Consider the following 14,723-nt stretch of genomic DNA (forward strand, 5'->3'; position numbering starts at 1 on the left):
TTTAAAGGATTATATTTTAATTGCAGTACAATTTAAGTGTTAGCTGGCTATTAGATTTCTCTCTCCACCCTGGAAGGCTTTGTGTGATGTTTTGGGTTTCTGGTGCTATACTGGGGCGGGAGGGGAGGTATTTGCATAAGCTCCTTTATTTAAGGCTGGCCCAGACCCAAGCCTGTACACTTCTAGGTGCCGCGTGAAACACAGTTGTGACACAAACAAGTGGCAAATGCAATTTCAAACAAAGGTCCTGCCAAGGCACTTTGAGGGGAAATGACAAATTAAGATTGGTCAGACTGTTTGATGCCGGAGCATGCTTCAGTAAGTTCAAGGGCAGCACCGGGTTTTGGAAAAAAATCTGGATGTGTTATCAGGTTGGCATTATCCAGGAAGGGAGGAGTTGCTTTGTTTTTTTCCACTGTGATCCTATTTAACTATGTTTGCTAAACAAGAAACTGGGGGGAAAAAAAAGTAAGAAAAATCCTGGTTTAAAACCAACAGACACACATGCTTTGTTTTAGCATCTCTCTGCCATGGTAGGACAAACTGCTTTAATCAGTTTCAAAACAAAACAAAGCGAAGCAAAACACGTGCACAGCTCTGGAACCTAAAGGGAAAAAAAGGCATTTACAGAAAAATGCCAAGAGCACTGAGAAGGAATGAAATGAGAAGGTCAGGGAGGAAAGAATTGACATCTTGCCTTCTGCTCACACACTGAAAGTAGGAGTATTACCCATACCGGGGGAGACAATGGGGAAAAATGAGGAAAGAGTCACGCAAGACCCCAAATACGAACAAACAGTTTGCATACAGAGGGTGGCCATAAATTACACCAAACTGGTGGGCTGCAAAGCTACAATCAAGTCCACACAGGTCCAGCTTGGAGTGGGGGAACTGAGAGGGTTTTCCTTCCGGACTCCTGATCCAGCCACATCCCAGCTCAGCTCTGGGCAAGAACCCACTGCCCTTCCCCACCAGCCGGCACCCTCCAAGCTGTGTCTGCAGTTTGGAGGTGACGGGTGCCACCAGGCACAGCAGGGGACGCTTTAGAAAGAGTGTCACTGACTTCCCCGCAGTGGCGTGGGGCCTATCTGGCTGTGGGTGGCTGAAGTCCGGCAGCATCGCATTCACGGGACTTTGGCTTTAAAAGGAGATGTGTAAAAGAGAAGAATAGCACCGATGTATTTTTAGGACACAGAAAATTTTTAAAAAAAGATACGTATTTTGAAACTGACCCTTGGCAGCCTGTTTAAAAGAGCTTGAAACTATCTGAACTACATAAGGAGAAAAAAAAAGGAAAGAAAAACATGCCCATGAGGGCTGAAAAATCACTTCAGTAATAGATGACTTTTAACTTTACATCAGAAAATGTTTGGCAGGCATAATTTTAAAGTGTTAGGGAAATGTGTGTGATAACTGCTCGGGTGAAAGAGCAAATGTAGTCCACAGTGAGATTTATCAAATGTTCACATAAGCAGTCAGAATCTGGCAGGGCCAGCTGCCGGAGAGGGACAAGGAGGATCACAGCTCTGAACTTTGAAAATCTAATGAAGCCCAGTGATTTCTCACAGGAAATTTTTCTTTGAGCATGTTCATGTGTCGTGGGAATGCTAGGGAGCAGCAGGCTCTGAAAAAATGCCAGCTACAAGGCACAAGGGAAACAAAACCCTCCACAACCTACCAAAGGCCAAACCACCCTTTTCCTCTTTTAAAGCCGCAAAGATTCTCGATGCACCAAAACCCCTGAGCCCTGTTGTATTCTCCTGAATTACACAAACTGGACAATTGACAGACCAGGGTTATCAGGAGGGTCTTGTAGTCTCTTTTCAAAGAGACCAGAAGTGCATTGAACAATCCTGGGTCTGTGTGGGATTACGAGCGGAGACTTCAGCCAGCCAGCAGACTGCAGTGCCACTTGGGGGTTTGACTATCTGCTTGCAGAATGGAAGTGGGACATCAACACAAAGAGTTACAGGACTAGGAGGAGAACGGCCAGAGGAAGAAAAGCAGCTTAAAGCAGAATTCAGCTATCCCTGGTTTTGCACCACAAATACGTAAGCAGCTGGCTTTTGTTCTGCTACAGTTGCATCCTATCAAAGAAGTGTAGCACTTTAACACCTTTTGTGACACAAGACGCTTTAAAAAGCTGGGTTTTATAGCTCAGATATCTCGGAGATCTTTCCCCGTGCTTGAGGCATGACCATTTTCCAGCACATGATGACATTTTGGGAACATGTTTTCTTGTAAGGTTCCTTGCAGCATGGAGCTGTAGCAGCTGGGTAGACCTCGGATCCCATGTGCCAGAAATGATGGGACGTTCAAGCCTCTGAGGTGCCCCAGACCTGAATCGGGCTTTTGGAGAGTGCTGGATATGCTAGAAATGTGCAAGAGCCAGGCCTAGCTGCAAATGTCTGAGGAGGGAGCCAGATGGGTGAGTCTTCTGTGCTTTGTAAGAGTCTTGACAGGTTGTGGATAATTAGTTCATTTAGACTGGAGACAAGCCAGCACTACCTTAGCCTTGATCCCATATGCCTGAAGTATGAGCGGGAGTGGGGGTACCCAGCACCTCCCAGGAACGGGCCGTGTCCTACACGTAAAAAGCTGGAATTTGATTCTCTTTCACACTTTCAGCAGGACTGTGCTGGCTTTCCAAGTCCTTAAGGACGCATGAAAGCCATGTGCCTGTTTGGCCCCAGTCGCTTGTAACTCATACTTTCCATATGAAGTTCACCATACAATAACAAAGAGAAATGACTTAATTGAATTTGTTTGGAACCCAATATCAGAGCAGTGTAACAAACAGAAAACAGTTAAGCGCTGTGCAATCAAACAGTTAGGGAGAAGTTACAAATTTCAACACACATGCAGCTGCATTGTGGAAAAACAATCAAAACTACTACATCTAATATGGTTGTGCTTCCATAACAATTTCCATCCAGGCATAGAGAAACACTTAACATATTTTACTTGAAATTTCCCAGCGCGGTTTCCTGGGACAAAAAGGGGAACTGCGGATCTCTGCAGCTGAGTGATTAGCCCAGGGTCACAGGGCAGGAGATGTGGAAGCAGGACTTTGGACTCCTGGTGATGTACTTTAACCACAAGACCATCCTTCAGTCTCCTTCACACCGATGACTTTGGAACTAGCTTTAAAAGATCCAGTGAGACGCAATGATGGGAGTGCTAGATAGCTGCACTAGATAGCCAGAGGCAACAAAAATGATTAAAGACATGTGGGGGTATTTCTAAACGAAAAGATTAAGACCAGAACTATTTTATTTAGAAAGGAAAACAGTAAAAGATGATAGAATTGAGGTATATAAAATAATGAATGGTGTGAAGGAGAAATCAGATGCCCTTCATAAAACAAGAGGGCACCTAATGGAATTTAAAAAGGCATTAGCTTATAAATGGGTAAGGATATCACTCTCCAGCCTATCTCTAAGCAACCCATGTAACTCTCAGTTGCAGGATATTGATGTAAATGGTTCAATAAGATTAAGGAAAAAAGGAATGATTATATATAATCAGTAATAAATACAGAAGATCTGGGGGCTACAGAACATACTTCTTCAAAGCTACAGTTTTGCCCTGAAAGAACCACCTCCTTTCCCGAGAAAGAGCTAACTCTTCTCGTTCCCAATGGAGTCTCACCTTCCCGAGTGCAGGAGGCCCAGAAAAAACTGTAGCTGCTTTCTCAAATATCCCCAAAAGAGGAGCACTCCTGCCTACACACTTCTCAGGAAGCCTGTTCCTCAGAACAGCATCAACAACCTTGGAGATTTAGTTCTGCTAATACCCCAAATCACATCCTCATTTTGCCTCCAGGAACCCCAAACTGCCTTTGTACCGCAAAGCCCCGTCCAATACAGACTGCAAGCCTGTCTAGCCCCTTTCCTGCCACACCACTGAGAACAAATGAGGCTGCTGTATATCAATGGTGTCAAATTTGCCTATTGGTGGCAAGCTAGGAAGGCCTGTGCTTACCCTGTGTGAGTGATCCTTAGTGCTGGGAGTCTCTCTCTTCAGTGTTTGGAAAAGCGTTTTGTATAATGGGTACATGAATGGTTACAAAACTTACAACGATCATTTCTGATAACCGCTCAGCACTGGTCCCTGATGCTGAATGGTTAGACCATCAATCCTTCTTAGTAAGACACCTCAACTAAACCTCTAGGCTAACCCTTTGGGTTACTTGGAAAGAAGTAAGCCTTAGGGAGACAGGAATCAGTTTTTTAGCCAGAGACCCCGCTTCACTCCTTCCTCTGGGCACGGCAACCATGGCACTCCTACCCTTGATCGCGATGGTGGGCCTGCATTCCCTTTGTAAGGCACAACATGCACCGCTCCTCTTCCATCTACTGCCACCCCCACGTACGGTTCACACAGAGAAATAACACCTTTCCCGTTTCAGACGAGCACTTTGCCTTAACTTTGAGCAATTTTAACAGCCCCTGAACACTTTGGCTTCCAACAGTTATTTGTGTGGTCTCAGTGCCTGCCTCTCCTCTCTGCCCCCTGCTCCTCTGGCAGCACCGATAGCAGGAGCTATTGTTAATTACTTGTTGAACCCCTGCAGTGCCCTGCTACAGCAGGAGAGGTGGCCCTTCCCCAGCAGGACTTACAAGCTGGGTACACAAGTGAACTAGTGTGTAGAAAGTTTGCCAGGTGATCGCATGAGGAGGATGTTTTTAAGTGTTTGTAAGAAAGTGAGGAAAAGAAAAAGGCTCTCTGAGCATGTTTCTTTATTAAGTCTGTCCTCTCCTTGTCATACGGTATGATGAAAATGAATCGTAGAATCAGAGAACATCCCAAGTTGGAAAGGACCTGAGAGTACTACCGAGTCCAACACATGTGGAAGGGAGTGAGTTGAGCAAGCGAACTCATGATAAAATGAATGTTACTGAACAAGTCATAGGAAGACAATAAGCATGAAGGGTTTGACTTGAAGAAAAAAAAAAACAACTAGAGAAAAAGAAACAGTTTTGCAGCTGGAACAGAGAAGAAATGAAGGATATATCTACAGGGCAAATCAAAAATTCTTCTCACTGACAAATACATGCAACATTTTCACTGATCAGAACAACAGGCATTGACTGAGGATTTTTCCTGTGAAAAATTCAGATGATTTTTTAGATTTTTTTTTTTCAGTCAGATGGTCTTTTTCATACTTCTATTTAATTAAAATTCAAAATAAATAGTGGCTTCCAGTTGTGAGAAAGATCTGGTTTCAGTTTTGTAACAGAATCCCAAATTGCTTTTTGATAGATGTGAATTTTTTTTTTTAATTAAAATGTATTTTTTGCTTAGGAAAAGTAAACTTTTTTCCACTGACAGAAATGCTGATGAAAAAAACCTTAGTCAACTACAGCCTACTGGGTCAGCGCAGGTAAGCTCACCAAGGTACAGGGTTGGCTGTGCTCTCTTTGTAAATATTCTCCAAGTAGCTGAGGCTTTGAAGACATGCCCAAAGCAGAGTATTACCAAATTAAAGGTATCTCACTTTAAACTGCATCTTGTAGATATTGCATCCGAAAGTGTTCCTGGACACAAACACTAAACAGGGCCACATTTATTGTCACTTAGATTGAGCAGATCTTTTCTCTCTGGGATTTACTACCTATGTATACTTACAGAGAATGCTCGTATCTCTTTCCAGACTGTGTTTTGCCAACTTGGACATTCAAGCCCCTTTGCACCTCCTTTCACAAGACACATACTCCACTCTCTGGTCATCCTTCTAGCTCTGGTTCCAGCCTAGGTTCATCGTTCTCCAGGATGGATGCTGTGAGCTGCACACCCTGCTCTAGATTGTTTCACCCGTGCCTTACGGGTGAAATTCATACGTGCGTATGAATATTTCTTCATGTCTGCTGGAAATGCCTGGCCTGGGACAACCTCCCATAATTTCTGCCCAGCCAAACCACAATGGGATTTCACAGTTCTTTCAGGAGAACGAAAGGCTATGACAGATGAAGCCTGGCAAATCTTGCTACAGCAGTAGGAGACAGTTCTGTCCCCACACCAGCTGCGTGTTTGACAAGGGCCACCACACTCACCCTGAGCCAGGAGTGGGCTGCATATGGGCGATCCTAGGCACTGCCAGTTACAGCCCCACATCACAGCTGTCCTGTAAGTCATCCGGAATTGTTCCCGTGAAAATAAAGGAAACCCCACAGACGCTCACACTGAACCAAAGGTCTGGGGCCACCAGTGCTGGTTGAGGTGCAATTGCAATGACTGCAATTGTACAGGTCTGACTTGGGAACCACAAGCAGAAAGCCTTGGTGAGACAGAGCTCCTTCCCCATCAGAGGGGACAACCCTCCTGTGCAGTGCTATTTTTATTTTATTTTTATTTTTTCCACAGGGCTGTTTCTTATTCAGTGTGAGTGCATCGGGCAAGGAAAAAAATAGTTGAGCAAAAGCCACTGAATAAATTGTCAGGATGAGTTGTCCTCTGCCCCGACAAGCACTTCTAAGGTTTGTATCCCTCACCTGTAGACTTCGGCTACAAATAAACCACCTGCAAAGCCGCATTTGTGCTAACCTGCCAACCACATCAAACTGGCAGCTTCCTTTGCCAGTGGGGGGAACCAGCCCTACGAGCAGCTATCAGGAGAAGGTTATCAGGTGAGCCATTTATTTCATAAACATGGGTTTAAAGCGACTGAACATGCATCGGCACCCACTTTGGTTCAGTTGGGTAGGGGATGATTGGATTTCTGCATCAAAAGCTTGATTAAAATTCACAGCAGACAACCCAAGATCATTAAAACTATGATGTACATCATCAACGTGGAATGTGCTCATGGCTTTCGCGTATATTTAAAAAATGCTCAAGGTATTACCAGCTAGAAAGATAGTATTTACTGCCTCTCCCCCTCCTCCCCCCCCCCATACACATTCTCTAAGCGTATAAATATGTTCAACATCATTTACCAGAAAAGTAGGGAAAGAAGAGGTACCTCTGCCTGCACCAGTAGTAAAGTAGACAAAATAAAAATGAAGATTTGCATTTTATATTATTCACCTTCAATCTGAAAAAAAACCAACAACTGTGTTCTACAGAAAGTAGGACAACAGAAATCTGTATTTTAGCACAGTAAGGCAAATTAATTCTTTGTGAAACAACACAGAAGTTGATGGAACTATACCAGAGATGAAATTTATCCAGGCTGTAAAAAGAAAACATAAGTACAATGCAGACCAACAGAAGAGATTCCATTTAAAGTAAGAGTTATGTTTCTGTCAGAAAAACAAAAAAAAAGAAACAAACAAAAAAAAGAAACAACTAACTAAATTTGTTTCCTGGAAGGAGATCCAACTTGGCTCCACTGCAGCAGTGTAAAAGTGTCCAAAATAAGTAACAGCAGGCATCTCTGCTAAAATTTGCTTCTGATCAACATTATTTTTCCTCTGGTACCAGCGCAGAGCTGAACACATATTGCCAGTGAGGCACAGAAGTTTACTGCACGGAATGTGAAAAAGGAGGCTAAAGCTCTGGAATTTAAAGCTCAGCTCAGCCAGTGAATCAGTTCATGGTCTTAAACAATTCACACGCCTTCTGTGGGGCTAATTCCCACCTAAATGCTTTTAATTTCATGAACACATACGGCCGAAGTTCGGGGAGGGGTAATACTCTTAATTTCACCCATGTTCTGTGCCCTCTTCCCCACGCATCAAGGTGGGACCCTCACTGCAGGAGTGTTAGCAACACTGGACGACTGTGAGCTCCCCGAAGCATCAGCATCCTACTGAATCCCGCTGATGACTAGTTACACCAAAGCAGGAACTTTACACTGCGTTTTAGTGGCCGTGATTTGTATATGCCAGCACACATTAATAAATGAACAGCAAAGCACCATAATCACAATCTGCACATCTGTGTCTGTTTTACGGTATCCTGAAAATGTTTCTAAAGTAGCTAGACTACAGAAAGCAGAAATATCTTTCCTTCCCAGCTGGGCTTATGCGAAATTGTGCCCAACTGTGAGTAGCAGATATGATATTTTGTTAATTGTGAGAGACCCCACTTTGAATAATGTCCTCACGTTTTTTACGATCACTGAGTATTTCCTTTCACGACACATTTTCTCCATACATAAACTTAACATAATCCAATAAAAAGCCTGTGTGTGCAGTTCTTCTACATGCAGCCTTTCCAGCACGAGGGGTTGGCTTTTCTATACACGATAGTCATGCGATTTTTCATTCCTGCGTGAGTAAGACCCACAATGAGTGGAAGCCTGCCTCATGCAGAACCGTTTGTTCTCAGGTTGTCCCAGCCTAAAACCGAAGGCTTCATTCGGAGACATCTGGCAAGTAGCGCTTCTCAGAAGCCAGCAACAAAAGCTGCACTAGACATGAGGAAATTGTTCATTAAAGAAACAATACCAAAAACCAACTAGGGAACTATGCTGATGTGACAGATGAAATTGTAACGAAAAGAACAGAAGGAATCCAGAGCCAACACAGTCCCAAAGTTTTGCAGTAAATTGTCTTTTGAAAATGAGATGTACGCCAAACATCCCCCCTACATTCTCGCGTCTAATTCGGTTGTGTTCAAAATGGAATTTAAATGGAGGCGGTTTCAAAGGGACAGAGCAACACCTAAGGTCTGAATCTGGCTCAAATCCAGAAGAATTCTCCTGAAATCAACGGTTACAACAGTGCAAATCCGCAAGAGATCTAAATCTGTCCTAGCTGATTCCAGATCTATCTTTTATTTGCTATATGGCTTTAGGCAAGTCAGTGACCTTCTTTTTATTTCTCAGTTTCTCCATCCGTAAAATGGTGATAATACTGCTTGTAATATGTGAAGGCTGGGGGGATGAGTTAGTTCTGTAGCACGGTCTGGATATGAAAATTGCTTGGGATAAGTTGTTTGTGGTCACCTCTATCAACTCTCTTGGCTCTTTATAATCCTAACACTCATCTTTTCACCGGCTTGCACATTTCTCTTTCAAAAACCATGAACCGTAGCCTGAAACCCTCGTTCAAGTTTTCCGCTCTTTAAAGCCATAGCGGGATTCACACCAGAAAACCGAGGGTGAAATTTGGTCCCTGGCCCCCCACAACGACGACCTGCAAGGCTTTCCGCCACGAAAGCTCTCTCTGCGCGGAGCGGGGTCCGTTCGGAGGCGTTTTGCAGAGCTGGGAGCACCACACACCAACAGGCGCGCCAGGCCTGCCTCCCCCCGCCCCCGAATAACGCGTCCGTGCGGGTCTCAGCAGCCTTGTTCCAGCAGAGAAACACGGAGGAAAAAAACCACAGAAAACCCCACCGACAGCCCAACCTGAGCACACCCTGGCTGTGACAGCTAGGAGAGAGACCTCTAGCGTGTGCTCCGCCGCTTCGCCCGGTGCTCGGGGCGTCACTAACACACCACAACCACCGCAGTCATTTTGAACGCGCGAGGGGAAGTTTCGCCAAGTGCCTCCCAACTACTTTGCGAGCATCCTCGTACGGGAGCAGCTTAACCCAATCGGCATCAATTAAAGTTCCACTTTTTTTTTTTTCTCCTTTTTCTTTCCTCCCCCGGCCAAGGCACCGACTCCCTCGGATTAACCCCCCCCCCCCGTCTCCCCGCTGGCTCGCCCTCCCCCGGCGGCCGGGGAGGGAGGGATTAAAGCGGAAAAGTTGCGTTTTGGGCGAAGCGCTTGTGACAGCGAGGATGCGTGAGGGAGAAAAATAATAAAAGAGGAAGGAAAATAATAATGCCCGAGGGGCAGCGGGGAGGCTCCGTGCCTCAGGGGCCGGGGGAAGGGGTCGCCCTGCCCCGCTTCGCCCATTTTTAATTTGCCCCAACGATCCCAGCACGCTGGGTGCCCGCGGGGCATTCTCGAATAAACTTGTATCTCGCTGATTGAAAACAGGCGGCGGGCGGCTTTTTCATTTATTTATTATTTTTTCTTTGGGGGGGGGGGGGGGGGGGCAAGAGAATTCTTTCGGGACGGGACCGGGCACCGGGGGCAGCGCGACCGGCCCTGGGGGGGGGGAGGGCACAACGGCCGCCCTCAGCCGCCAACGGTCGCGGCGCCTCAGCCCCCTCAGCGCCCCGCGGCAACGGTCGCGGCGCCTCAGCCGCCAACGGTCGCGGGCGCCTCAGCCCCCTCAGCCCCCTCAGGCGTCGGCGGCGCCTCAGCCCCCTCGGGGGCCGCGGAGGACGGGCTCCGGGGCCGCGCAAGGGGGAAATGGCCGCAGGGCCGCCCTCCCTTCGCCGCCCCGGCAACAAAGGGCGCCAAGGCCGGGGGGGGGGGGGTTGCTCCGGAGGGGCTGCGTGAGGGGAAGGTGCCCGCAGCTCCCACCCGGGCGCACAATGGCGGCCCCCTCCCGCAGCCCGCCGGAGAACAATGCGAGGCGCGCACCCCCCGCGCGCAAACAGGGACCGATCCCATTAAACGCCCCCCCCCCCGCCACACGCACACACCTTGGAGGGGCGGCGGGGAAAGGAGGAGCCCCCACCACCCGTCCTCCTCCCTCCCTTCCCTCCCTCCTTCCCCTTCCCTTCCCCTTCCCTCCCTTCCCTCCCTCCCTTCCCTTCCCTTCCCCGCCTCCCCGCGGCGCTGCGCGGGGGCGCGGGTTGCGCGGGGGAGCGCGGCGGGCGAGGGCGGCCGCGTCCCCGCGCGGGGTGCCCGGCACATGCGTGGAAGCGAGCGGCACCCTCCGCCGCGAACAACAACGAGCCCGAGCAGCCCTTACCTGGAACGTCGGAGCCGACAAACTCTGTCCCTCTTTTTTTTTTTTTTTTTTTCCTCCTCTTTTTTTTTTTTTTCTCCCCCTTTTCCCAACCTCCCCCCCCCCCCCCCCCCCCCCCCCCAAACTCACACTTCCGATATTTCTCTCTCTCCCGGCAGCGGTCTGCTCTCCTCGCTACGCCAGAGAGAAATGCAATAGCTTGGCTAAGGTAGACAGAGCAAAATACAGAGAATAGTTGCTCCAGGGCTTTGAAACCCCTCAAGGCAAGGATCAGGATACAATTAGCTCATGTCTCTACCTCCAGTCTGAATCAATCTCCGAAATAAAAGTTAAATTAAATTAACTGATCACACGGGCATAAAATTGATCTCCTTCGAAACGTGCATATAGATAGATAGATATATATATATATTCCGCGTGTAATATTTTTTTTCGGATTTTTTATTTTTTTTTGTGTGTGTGGAAAAAACAGTCTCATTCCAGCCTCCAACTTGCTTTTTACTCTCCTCTTGCACAGAAAAGCTGATTTTAATCGTTGTGATTAGTTTTGATGTAACGTTTCCGCGGGCGATTTCTGCAAATGGATGGAGTGTTTCTTTGCCAGAAGAGGGAAAAGCAGCAGATGATGATAATTATAAGGATTGTTGGTTGTTTCTTTCTTTCTTTCTGCCTCTCTCCTTCTTTTTATTTGTATTTAGAGCTGTCTCTTCACTTTCCCGAGCTGACCTGACATTGCCATTGCACTAAGGTCGCACAACTTGTTGATTAGGATCACCTCCCGTTTTGATCGAGGGATATGTGATAATTTGGCAGTGGAGCAACACATTTTCTGTTCCCTTGGCTATATAACTTCCCAAATGACGTGTATAAAAATAAGCACATGGAGTCTGCTTTGCCCCAATCAAGTCTGAATCAATGCCTGGGGGTGATACACAAACTCATTTCAAATGTTCAACCATGCAGAATTGCAAAAAGATTGAAGGAGTTGCATTGCTTTTTTTTTTTTTTTTTTTTTTTTGGAAGCAGCAAAATTAAAAGAAAACAAATCCATGTAAGCAAATCCAGGAATTTACCACTTAGCTTCATGTGACATTGCTCGCAAATGCTACTAACTTTCTTTCCCCAATTACCCAGTTAAAATGGAGCCCTGCACGTTTCCTGTTCTTCAGCTGGGAGTTTGCAGCTCCCTTCTCCTGACAAAAATGAAACCAGGGATAACAAAATAATTTGAAAATCTTTCTCCTGATCGGGGTTCACTTATACTGCCTCCCGCTTATACTCCCACTCCATTGCACGTTGCGTCGGTCAAAGCTCCTGTGTATAGAAGTCTATTTTTTTGTTGTTACAGTGGGCTATTTTGTCATAAACCCATGGGTCACCTCCCATTAGTGTCACATCCTTGCAGTACACTTTTTTGAAACGGTATGTTTCTAAGCACTTCACAGTCCATTAATTCAGAGACTCTGCTGACATTTCTTGTGAAAAAGACCAGGCTGGGAGGCCAAAGCTGCCCGATAAAGCCTCCGAATAGGACCAGACATATCCAGCAAATACCTACATTTAGCTTTTTATTATATTTGTGTTTATTATCTTAAATAAAATGATGCAAAATATGACAATTGCCTTTTCCTCCTAAGGCAGTTGGTGTAACCTAAGGAATGACTAATTCTCTTGCTTAAAAGTAGATCCAACCCAATCCATTCTTTTTCCCTTCTTTTGCTCTCTGAACAGAAGAATAATAACGTGGTAGCATTTCTCACGTCAGACTCGCATCATTTGCAACTGCTTTGCCATTGTGATATACCACACGTAGATATACTGGGTTAATTAATCGAGAGTGGCTGACAGAAATTAAAAGGAAAAACTTTAAGGAACCACACACTTCCATGCCCCAAGAAATACTGAACCTAGCCTCATCTGCAAATTTTAATGTTAATATTCTTCCAAACAAACCAGTAGCACCCAGGAAGAAGAGCTCCACTCAACCATTTGTGCCTTCCTCACTTGGGTTTGCGTGGACCATGGTCACTGCAACTCTTACTGACGTAATGCAGCTTTAGCAACCGAGTCCCTTTTAAGAACTTAGCGCTGGTTTAATAACTTAAAGTCTTATGGCTTGCCAGTGAAACGCAGTAAAGAAAATGCTCAAAGTTTTCCATCCAGATGAAATGAGCGGTTTATGGAGTTCAGTAGACCTGTGTCTTGACCCAACTTTATTTCTGTCTCACTGTGTGTCACTGCAAAAAATTGTATGGCTCCTTGTATGTGACTGTTTTAAATGCTTCACTGCTCTTCTCTTTCTAATAAATAAATAAAGCAATGCCAGCAGCCTGGTACTCATTAGCGACCTGCATAATACAGAGAGAAAATCAGGAAGGGAACAAATTTTAATTTTAAGGTTGCATGTGGCTGCTAGAGAGAAAGGTGAGGGAAAATAGAAATGTACCTTCCTTTAAAAAAAGTGAAAAATATTATTTCGCTTTATTTTACCTGCATGGAGGGCTTTATCAAATTATGTCAACAGCTGGTAAAAAAAAAAAAAAAAGTATATTTTCTTCATAAGCAAGAAAATGTATTCGTTACCTTATGGAGGCTCATTTGGTAAAACTTTCATCTCTGAGTCAAGAAATGATGGGCTTAAGTCTCACATCACGTTAACAGGATAGGGCACATGCTCGCTGGGGGTAGCAGCAAATCATGGTGGGTAGTAGATACCTACCAGTAGATACAGGGGTAGATATTGCTGCCTTCGTTTGTCTGCTGCCGTACCATGACGGGACTGCAGCCTCCTCCTTCCCATTGAATGATGGTGAAAAATATGAATGCACGTAAATAAAACGGAGATATCCTCAAAGAAGCCAAGGTTAACGGTTACGCTGACGTACCATCTGCATCTCTTTTTACATGCAAATTAAACGTTTCCACAGAACTTTCCAAGCGGAGCAGAGGAAAGACCCAGCCTGTGGTTATCCTGCCTTCTCCCAGCAGCCGCTACCCGCAGCCCTCCTTCCCTCAGCTCAGGCCTCAGTTTACTGCTGGCGTGGCCGTGCTGTGACCTACAGATGTATTTTTGACTTCAGTAGAGTTCACAAAAAGACAGCCTAGCTCATAAGGGCTGTCACATATAAATATATATGTATAAATATGTTAGCAGTGTTTACCTTTATCAACTGCTTGGAGGTAATTTGCATGTAAAGGAGAATGCATTAAACCAAATTCTTTTCTATTTTACTTGGAGTTATCTTTTTTTTTTTTTTTTCGAAAACAGGTTTACATAAAACTTCATTGTGTTTGTGCATTATAAATATTTTACTGATGCTGAATAGCAACCTTAATGAGCACAAACTGAGTTCAATATTTGATTTCTGAATTTTTGCTCAAATCATCACCTGTTCCTAATTAGCCTCTGGAAAACTATAGTAGTTTTGCTGCATCATTGTCAATGTTAACAGTTTGGAAAATTGCAGCTTTTGAAGAGGCAGGGTTTCCAACGGCTGCGGATCATATGTGTCCGCTTGCTAAAGGGCATTATTTCTGATTTATCTGTAATCCTGTCTGGAAACAAGTACAGGGGCTCTTCTCAGGAAGGCCCTCATGTCAGCTTGACCTTCTTTTCAAAGTTTCCTCCTGCAGTTCAGTGGGTTTTATATGTGTATCAATCTCGTTTCAAAAATATTAAGAAGAGCTGGTTAGTGTGGAAATAAAAGCCAGCAACAGTTGCCTACGTTAGATAGTTTGTAAGTGATTCCTTCTCCTTTTTAGTAAAAATTGGAGGATTTTAAATTGCATGCAAAGGGGGAGATTTATGAACACAGTTTCTCCAGATTTGTTTTCCCCAAGGACTGTTAAAAATACCGTATTTTTTTTTCTTTATTATCAGTAACATTTTGATGCAGCGTTTGAAGAAATAGATTTTATTATTTAACTGTAACATGAATTGAACAGTGCAAGCCATAGGAAGCAGGGAAATAGCCTAAGCAATGATATCCTTTTTGCACTTGTGAGAAGAAATGACTGGAAATCAA

At 45.2% G+C, this 14,723-nt stretch overlaps 1 protein-coding gene and 1 long non-coding RNA gene across 3 annotated transcripts in view; both read right to left on the reverse strand.

Annotated features, from left to right (window-relative positions):
• KCTD1 (potassium channel tetramerization domain containing 1) overlaps positions 1-10,943 on the reverse strand; it is a 98,462-nt gene extending 87,519 nt beyond the window's left edge. The window contains exon 1 of one of the 2 annotated variants that reach the window (XM_080582834.1): positions 10,828-10,943. The gene's annotated coding sequence lies outside the window, so the exon portion shown is untranslated. Of the gene's footprint in view, positions 1-10,701; positions 10,747-10,827 lie in introns of those variants that run through there. The other variant, XM_080582833.1, reaches the window with a different exon arrangement.
• LOC308191310 lies at positions 8,672-10,464 on the reverse strand. Its single transcript, XR_013947886.1, has 2 exons — positions 10,079-10,464; positions 8,672-10,015 (listed from the first exon to the last, which is right to left on the reverse strand). It is a non-coding gene; the product is annotated as an uncharacterized lncRNA (long non-coding RNA).
• Positions 10,944-14,723: the final 3,780 nt, after the last annotated feature.

Source organism: Anser brachyrhynchus (assembly GCF_964034855.1).
Source record: "Anser brachyrhynchus genome assembly, chromosome: 2".
NCBI lineage: Eukaryota > Metazoa > Chordata > Aves > Anseriformes > Anatidae > Anser > Anser brachyrhynchus.